The sequence below is a fragment of the Mobula hypostoma genome, chromosome 2 (assembly GCF_963921235.1).
Source record: "Mobula hypostoma chromosome 2, sMobHyp1.1, whole genome shotgun sequence".
Classification (NCBI taxonomy): Eukaryota; Metazoa; Chordata; class Chondrichthyes; order Myliobatiformes; family Myliobatidae; genus Mobula; species Mobula hypostoma.
This window is the reverse complement of record NC_086098.1, coordinates 21,231,549-21,240,978: the sequence shown is the minus strand read 5'-3', so window position 1 is coordinate 21,240,978 and position 9,430 is coordinate 21,231,549. Positions and strand designations below refer to the sequence as shown.

Below are 9,430 nucleotides of genomic sequence, written 5' to 3'. Positions count from 1 at the left end.
GAAAAGCTTTGGGCTATGTCATCACTTTCTCAGATTCAATTGACCCTAACCTCAGTCCTCGTGATAAAACAGCTGAAGTTTAACCAGATAAGGCAGAAGTCTGATTGTTGGAATGGCAGAACTGAGATATGAAGAGAGATTGGCTCAAGGATGTTTACATTCACAGGAGTTGAAAAGAATGAGAGGGTTGTCAAAGACTGACAAAATTCGAACAGGACCTGACAGATTGTATGCAGGAAGGACACTCCCAGTGGCTGTGTGGCCGGAATAAGGGAATCGCCGACTAAAGGATGAGAGGGTAAGTCATATAGGGTAGAGCTGAGGAGAAATTTCTTCTAGAGAATGGTGAATCTCAGAAAGAGTATCAGGTTCAATATCACCGGCAAATGTCATGAAATTTGGTGACTTTGTCGGTGATATTAAACCAGTCTCTGATTCTGAGGATACAGTACAACGCAATACATAATAATAGAGAAAAAAAAACAAACAGTGGATTACAAGGGGTGATTGATAAATTTGTGGCCTAGGGTAGAAGGAGTCAATTTTACAAAACCTAGCACATTTACTTTTTCCTACATTTACACACTTAGTCCAGCAGCCGTGGGGCATACGGATCCCTTCTTTGTAGAAGTTGGCATCTTGGACCTCCAGAAAGTGGTCCACAGCAGGGGTGATTGATAAGTTCGTGGCCTAAAGTAGAAGGAGATGAGGAGAAACTTAAAACTTTCTGCATTTTCACTCAAAGAGTTGAACTGCACGTGCATGTAACAAGAGCTGTATAACTCATTTCCTTCTACCGTAGGCCACAAACTTATCAATCACCCCTACTGTGGACCACGTGGAGGTCCAAGACGCCTTCGTTACATACACGTGCAGTTCAACTCTTTGAGTGATATTGCAGAAAGTTTGAAGTTAATAACTCATCTCCTTCTACCTTAGGCCACAAACTCATCAATCACCCCTGCTGTGGACCACTTCTACAAGGAAGGGATCCATATGCTCCATGACCGCTGGACTGAGTGTGTATATGTAGGAGGGGACTACGTTGAAAAATAAATCTGCTAGGTTTTCTAAAACTGACTCCTTCTACCTTAGGCCACGAACTTATCAATCACGCCTCGTACAGTATGTATGTATGGATGTGTATACATATAAAAATAGTGAGGTAGTGTTCATTGATTCAATGTCCATTTAGAAATTAGATGTAGATAGGAGGAAGCTGTTCTTGAATCGTTGAGCGTGTGCCTTCAGGCTTCTGTACCTCCTTCCTGATGGTAACAATGAGACAAGGAATGAGCTGGGTGATGGGGGTTTTCTAAAAAATATCTTTAAATGCATTCGGGTGTAGAGAATGGGGTTAGGGAGGAGATATTGCTCTCAGGTTTAAAGTACGAATTTTCAGCCTTGGGTCCACAGACTCCTCGGTTAATTGTAGAGGTCCATGGCATAAATATGCTTGGGAGTCCCTGCTGTAATGGGATCAAGGGATATGAGATAGAAACTGGATTAAGAAATAGAATCTGGATGATCAGGCATGATTAAACTGAATAGCAGAGCAGGTTCAAGAGGCAAAGCAGCCTAGTACTAATCCTAGTTTCTATATTTCTCTGTTTCTAATGATGATGCTGCCAGACCTGCTGAGGTCCTCCAGCACATTGTGTGTATTGCTGTAGCTTTCCAGCTTCTGCAGTATCTCTTGTGTCTATGAAGAAAAGCTTTCTTGGTTTGCTGCTGAACTTGGGAAACTCTTAGCTGTGGCTCAGTCAGAAATACCTGTGAATGGATCCGAAGGTGTGGGCTCAGCTCCCGTTCCAGAGGCTTTAGTGCAGCCATTCAGGCTGGTAGTTCACTAGAGTTCAGTAAGGCTGTTGCCCTGTCGTAAACTTAATCTATTACACCAGTGCTCTCTGACTTGCATTGGCTCACAACTAGATTTTACAATGCAGATCTTTTTCTTAGAGATACAGCAGCGTAGCAGGACCTACCAGCCCAGTGAGACTGTGCCTCCCAATTACACCCATGGGACCAATTAACCTACAAACCTGTACGTCTTAGGAATGTGGGCGGAAACTGGAGGAAACCCATGTGGTCACGCGGAGAATGTACAAACTATACAGCGAGCAGCTGGAATTAAATCTGGGTCGCTGGTGATATAAAGCTTTACACTAATTGCTAGACTACCATGAAGCCCAACTCTCTTCTCTTTACAATTCGCCAAAGCCACTCTCCTGTCTGTCCTTTTAATCTCCTCAAACAGCAATGTTCCAGAACAACTGCATTTCCCCTCTTCTGGGACATTTTCATTTAGAATCGGTCCATGATTGCTGGCTACGTTCAGGGGTCAAAGTGTTAAGGAATTTTCCCCCTCAGTATTTCAGTTCTTTTTTCTCCCATTCAGGAAGATCCTTCAAGGCATCACAGTATCAAATGAGTGATAATGCTCCTATGAAGATCTTAGGAGCTTTTCATTTTGTTAAAGGTTTATAATTATTTTGGATTTTTCTCAAGTGCTTTCCCCCACAGGCAAAATTTTTTGAAATGATTTCATATAGACATATAGAAATATAGAATAGTACAGCACAGTACAGGCCCTTCGGCCAACAATGTTGTACCGACCCTCAAACCCTGCCTCCCATATAACCCCCCACCTTAAATTCCTCCATATACCTGTCTAGTAGTCTCTTAAACTTCACTAGTGTATCTGCCTCCACCATTGACTCAGGCAGTGCATTCCATGCACCAACCACTCTCTGAGTAAAAAGTCTTCTTCTAATATCCCCCTTGAACTTCCCTCCCCGCCTTACCTTAAAGCCATGTCCTCTTGTATTGAGCAGTGGTGCCCTGGGGAAGAGGCGCTGGCTATCCACTCTATCTATTCCTCTTATTATCTTGTACACCTCTATCATGTCTCCTCTCATCCGCCTTCTCTTCCAAAGAGTAAAGCCCTAGCTCCCTTAATCTCTGATCATAATGCATACTCTCTAAACCAGGCAGCATCCTGGTAAATCTCCTCCGTACCCTTTCCAATGCTTCCACATCCTTCCTATAGTGAGGCGACCAGAACTGGACACAGTACTCCAAGTGTGGCCTAACTAGAGTTTTATAGAGCTGCATCATCACATCGCGACTCTTAAACTCTATCCCTCGACTTATGAAAGCTAACACCCCATAAGCTTTCTTAACTACCCTATCCACCTGTGAGGCAACTTTCAGGGATCTGTGGACATGTACCCCCAGATCCCTCTGCTCCTCCACACTACCAAGTATCCTGCCATTTACTTTGTACTCTGCCTTGGAGTTTGTCCTTCCAAAGTGTACCACCTCACACTTCTCCTGGTTGAACTCCATCTGCCACTTCTCAGCCCACTTCTGCATCCTATCAATGTCTCTCTGCAATCTTTGACAATCCTCTACACTATCTACAACATCACCAACCTTTGTGTCGTCTGCAAACTTACCAACCCACCCTTCTAACCCCACATCCAGGTCGTTAATAAAAATCACGAAAAGTAGAGGTCCCAGAACAGATCCTTGTGGGACACCACTAGTCACAATCTTCCAATCTGAATGTACTCCCTCCACCACGACCCTCTGCTTTCTGCAGGCAAGTCAATTCTGAATCCACCTGGCCAAACTTCCCTGGATCCCATGCCTTCTAACTTTCTGAATAAGCCTACCATGTGCAACCTTCTCAAATGCCTTACTAAAATCCATATAGATCACATTCACTGCACTACCCTCATCACACCATTTCATTTCACACGGTGGCATTGTAGCATAGCCATTAGAGTAACGCTTTGCAAACTCAGCAAACTGAGTTTATTTCCACTACTGTCTGTAATGAGTTTGTACATTCACCCTGCAAATGCATAGGCTTCCTCCAGGTTTTCTGGTTTCCCCCCACATTTTAAAGATGTATGGGTTAAGAAGGGTTAATAACACCAACAGAGGCATGGTGCCAAAAGCATGGTGACATTTCCGGGCTGCCCCCACACGTCCCCAGGCTGTGATGGTCAAATGCCTCACTTCACTCTATGTTTACGTATTTCAATGTACATGTGACAAATAAAACTGATCTTATCTTATTTCTCCCCTTGGGTTCTGGATAATTTTGGAGATTGTAATGCAATATTTGTAGAACTATCGCGTTTTGAAAAAAAAAAATTAAACTAAACTCACGTCCATTCTCAATAATGATTTCAAAGGCATCTTCTTTTGAAGGTGTCCTTAATGCTGGGGGAGGCTAGTGCCTATAATGGAGCTGGAACTTCACAGTGGGCAAGTGGTTTATCTCCAGTTCCAATTCCTGTTCTGATATGTCAATGTATGGTCTCCTTTTATGCCAAGATGAAGGCACCTACAGGGAGGAGGGGAGCGACACCTTGTATTCCATCTGGGTACCTTCCAACCTGATGGCATGAATATTGTTTTCTTTTTCCTCTGTTCTCCACTCTGACTATTTACCTCTTCTCACCTGCCTATTACATCCCCCTGGGTCCGTCCTCCTACCCTTTCTCCTACAGTCTACTCTCCCCTCCTATCAGATTCCTTCTTCTCCAGCCCTTGACCTTTCCCACCCACCTGGCTTCACATATCACCTTCCAGCTAGCCTCCTTCCCCTCCCCCACCCTCCGCCCACCGTTTTATTCTGACATCTTCCCCCTTCCTTCTAAGTCCGGAAGAAGGGTCTCGGCTCGAAATGTCGACTATTGATTCACATCCTGACCTGCTGAGTTCCTCCAGCATTTTGTGTGGAGTTTGCTGTGTTTGTCACCCTCTGCAGTTTTTTTTATCCCTATCCTGTGCAGTGGCCCCTCTAAATCAGACGATAATGCAACCATTTAGAACAGTGTTGAAATAGTGAATAGTTCATCTTCCACCAAAGTCCACCAGGACAGCACTCAGCCAGCCCTCCAGGTAGATCAGAAAAAGGTAAAGACTTACCTCCCAGGTCAGGCAGCAGCAAACAAGAGTGGGTGATCATAATCTGCAAAGTTTTTTGCAATGATTTCAACTTACTGTTAAATAACTTTGGCAGATTGCAAACAGAGAAGTTCCATTCAAGAGATTAAATATATACTATTTTGTTCCCATGATTTATGCCTGGAGAAGTAAACACTTTGATCAGGAATTCTATTTTAATTCACAAATGTTAAAATTGCAGAAACAGTAGTCTTAGTGAACAATAAACCTGGATTCCCCTGTAGCTTTGGTAGATGTGGAAGCAGTGATACCTCATTACTGTCTGAAAGGTTTAAACAACCACCTTCTCCTATTATACCATAAATTACTCTGAGATGAATTACTTGCAGATTGAACACTGAACCTTGGCAGTCATTTTGGAATGAGGAAATTTCAAACATACTTTTTATTTCAAGATGAAGAGCCTACCGTTTGTGTGTCAAGGAATTCCTTATTTTAACTGCTGAGAATTTGGTTATTCTGTTTGCCAGTAAATCAAATTACCAGCATAACTGGATTTGTAATTTTTTTTGTCACATCTGTACTTGGATGTGATGTTCAGTGGAATAATATATGTTGCATCTTTGGTTCAACAGAAATTTATATATACATAAAATTAAATTGCTGGTTTTACTGAACAGAAGCTGTGAAGTGTTTTGTTTCAGAGGAAGGTTTGCTGGGGAGTTTTCACAAGGGTCAAATGTTCTCTGTAATGTACCAAAAGGTAACTTTGATGTGCTCTACCACCCATGAAAATTCTGTGGATTTCACAATGAGACATAGCTGTACATTTGCTTATTCCCAAAACAAAAAAAAATTCTGGGTAAATTTTGTGTTGTCAGTGCTTTGGGGTACTGTCATTCTGTCATGCATTCCTTATTTTTTTTCTGTTTCGTGGTTGTCTGCAAAGAGTAAGAATTTCAGGTTGAATATTGTAAACATTCTCTGATATCAAATTGAACCTTTGAACCATTGATGTGAATGCTTCTGGTCATCTCTAATGAAAGCTATTGCTTTTATAAACATTGAAATTGAAGAGTAGAGATTACCATGTATAGTTCATATTAGTAGTTGCAGTGCAAGTACTGTCAGTCCAGAGCTTGTGAAGAATCTTCTGACAATATAGACTTATTGATCCATATTGTTGAGTATAATAGTTTTCATTACAGTCCTGTCCTGGCATCCTCTCTGCAAATTGCTGAAAGATTGCAACAATTATTTTGTTTACAGGTTGCTACAGAATATAATTCATGATTTTCTTGCAACACACATAAAAGTTGCTGGTGAATGCAGCAGGCCAGGCAGCATCTCTAGGAAGACGTACAGTCGATGTTTCAGGCCGAGACCCTTCGTCAGGACTAACTGAAAGAAGAGCTAGTAGAGATTTGAAAGTGAGAGGGGGAGGGGGAAATCTGAAATGATAGGAGAAGGCAGGAGGGGGAGGGATGGAGCCAAGAGCTGGACAGTTGATTGGCAAAAGGGATATGAGAGGATCATGGGACAGGAGGCCCAGGGAGAAAGAAAGGGGGAGGGGGGAACCCAGAGGATGGGCAAGGGGTATAGTGAGAGGGACAGAGGCAGAAAAAGGAGAGAGAGAAAAAGAATGTGTTATATAAATAAATAAATAAATAACGATGGGGTACGAGGGGGAAGTAGGCATTAGCGGAAGTTTGAGAAGTCAATGTTCATGCCATCAGGTTGGAGGCTACACAGAATATAAGGTGTTAATGATTTTAACCTGAACTTCTCAGTGATGACTGCATATTCCTGATGAAGCAGGGTTGGGAGAAGCAATATACTGTGTTTTCATCTTCTTAAACAAAAGAACTGAGTATGTAATTGGAATTCTATTGCTCTAATAATCTTTAACAGAATATTCCAGGACAAAGCAGTAGATAAGTACCAGACTAATATGGATAGCAATTTGGATACAGCATACCTGTTCCAAAACATTGATACAGTTGAATTAAATAGGAAGTGTGTTCATAAATTGACATTCAGAGGTTTAGATCAATTGTATTTTGGATCAAATGTACTTGTTGAAGATGGGAATATAATTGTATTTATTTATTTATTGAGATACAGCACAGAGTAGGTACTCCATGCAAGGCACTGCTCCTGCAAGACAACAGATTTCACATCATATATAATTAAGGATGGTAGAGTGGAGATAAGTCTCTGTCAATAGCGAGAGTGCAGAGGAGATTTACAAGGATGTTGCCTGGATTGGGGAGCATACCTTATGAGAATAGGTGGAGTGAACTTGGCCTTTTCTCCTTGGAGCGACGGAGGATGAGAGGTGACCTGATAGAGGTGTACAAGATGATGAGAGGAATGGATCGTGTGGATAATCAGAGGCTTTTTCCCAGGGCTGAAATGGCTAGCATGAGAGGGCGTAGTTTTAAGGTGCTTGGAAGTAGGTACAGAGGAGATGTCAGGGGTAAGTTTCTTACGCAAAGAGTGATGAGTGCGTGGAATGTGTTGCCGGCTGCAGTGGTGAACGTGGAAACGATAGGGTCTTTTAAAAGACTCCTGGATAGGTACATGGAGCTTAGAAAAATAGAGGGCTTTGGGTAAGCCTAGGTAATTTCTCAGGTAAGGACATGCTTGGCACAGTTTTGTGGGCCAAAGGACCTGTATAGTGCTGTAGATTTTCTATGTTTCTATGTTTCTATGAAATAAACTTATTTTGAATTGACTTTATTTCTTAAATCCTTCAGATACAAGAGAGTAAAAATCTTTACTTTACATCTCTATCTAAATGTGCAATGTGCAATCATGGTAATTTATAATAATTTATCATAAATAGAACAGTAAATGGAATATAGGGTACATTCAAGTCAGCGTGAGTTCATCAGTCTGATGGCCTGGTGGCAGAATATTTAATGTTTATGGGAAGTATAATCATCAGAGTAGCATTGCGATCTATGTAGGTCTTCTTTTTGTTGAAATCCAACAATTTCAGCAGTTGTAATGATATCTGGCTCCTTATATTGTTATAGCTGCAAGTGATAATGGGGCATGCTCCCACAACCTATTAAACGCTTCCAAAGGTGTGCACCTCAAATTGCCTCTGACATCCAAGCACTGCTTCACATGTGGCTTAGCTACTAAGCCCAGCAGAACCGTTTCTACTCACAGGAGAAGGGTCAAAGGCAGGTTACTGGAGCCTTAAAACCAGTCGCTTCAGGCAGATGGGGCTCATCAACCGTGGCTGGCAGTTCATCGAAGAGAAGGAAATCTCTGATCTCAGACCTCCGCTGCCTTGTGGCTATACACACTCAACAGGAGGCATTGGGAGTAAACTCCTAGGGAAAAATCCGGAGTGAGAGTCCCTAAGGCAGTTCTACATTGTTGACTAGCAACTCTTGTGACACTGCTAGTACCAAACTGTATCAGTCTCTACCGTTCCTTTGGGTTCATCAGATGCGTGAAGAGGGGGAGCATGCTATTCAGGCAGCAGCTAGCTCTCCATATTGAACTGCTCAGGCTTGTATAACAAGACAGCTAGGACACAGTAACAAAGGTCAACTCTGACCGATGGAGGCCTCAGAATGATATCCATCCAGGTAACAGATGAAGTGATTTCTTTTTACATCGTGAGTGAACAATACATAAGGAATGGAAGCAAGAAGTGACTATCTGGATCATTTCATTTGCTCAATATTTAGCTTAATTACTTTACTTTACTTTATTGTCACCAAACAATTGATACTAGAGCGTACAATCATCACAGCGATATTTGTTTCTGCGCTTCGTGATCCCTGGATTACAAATCGATAGTAAATATTAAAAATTTAAATTATAAATCGTGAATAGAAAATAGAAAAGGGAAAGTAAGGTAGTGCAAAAAACAATGAGAGGCAGGTCGGGATATTTGGAGGGTACGGCCCAGATCCGGGTCAGTATCCGTTCAGCAGTCTTATCACAGGTGGAAAGAAGCTGTTCCCAAATCTGGCCGTATGAGTCTTCAAGCTCCTGAGCCTTCTCCCAGAGGGAAGAGGGAAGAAAAGTCTGTTGGCTGGGTGGGTCGTGTCCTTGGTTATCCTGGCAGCACTGCTCCAACAGCATGCGGTGTAAAGTGAGTCCAAGGACGGAAGATTGGTTTGTGTGATGTGCTGCGCCGTGTTCACGATCTTCTGCAGCTTCTTCCGGTCTTGGACAGGACAACTTCCATACCAGGTTGTGATGCACCCTAGAAGAATTTTGGTATGTAGCTAAACAGATGTGACAAGGAGTCATAGCATATTCACAAGCGACTATCTATATGGCTGCACTTGATGAAGCAGTTGACTACATATCTGCTTGTATGGCTACATATGACTAATTGCATGGATACAAGTTGCAGCCTGAATGATAACATGTCAAAAACTGCATGGACACACACATCTAAATGCATTGTTACATGAAGCTAACCAGTATAATGCATGCCTTTATTTGAAAGATACAGGTCATTTGCTGCATGGCT

The 9,430-nt window shown here is 42.2% G+C and overlaps 1 long non-coding RNA gene across 1 annotated transcript in view; it reads left to right on the top strand.

Moving 5' to 3' along the window:
• The first annotated feature begins 201 nt into the window (after nt 1–201).
• LOC134358331 (uncharacterized) overlaps nt 202–9,430 on the top strand; it is a 61,805-nt gene continuing 52,576 nt past the window's right edge. Inside the window, exon 1 of the long non-coding RNA XR_010020857.1 lies at nt 202–298. This is a non-coding gene — a long non-coding RNA (uncharacterized LOC134358331). The remainder of the gene's footprint in view (nt 299–9,430) is intronic.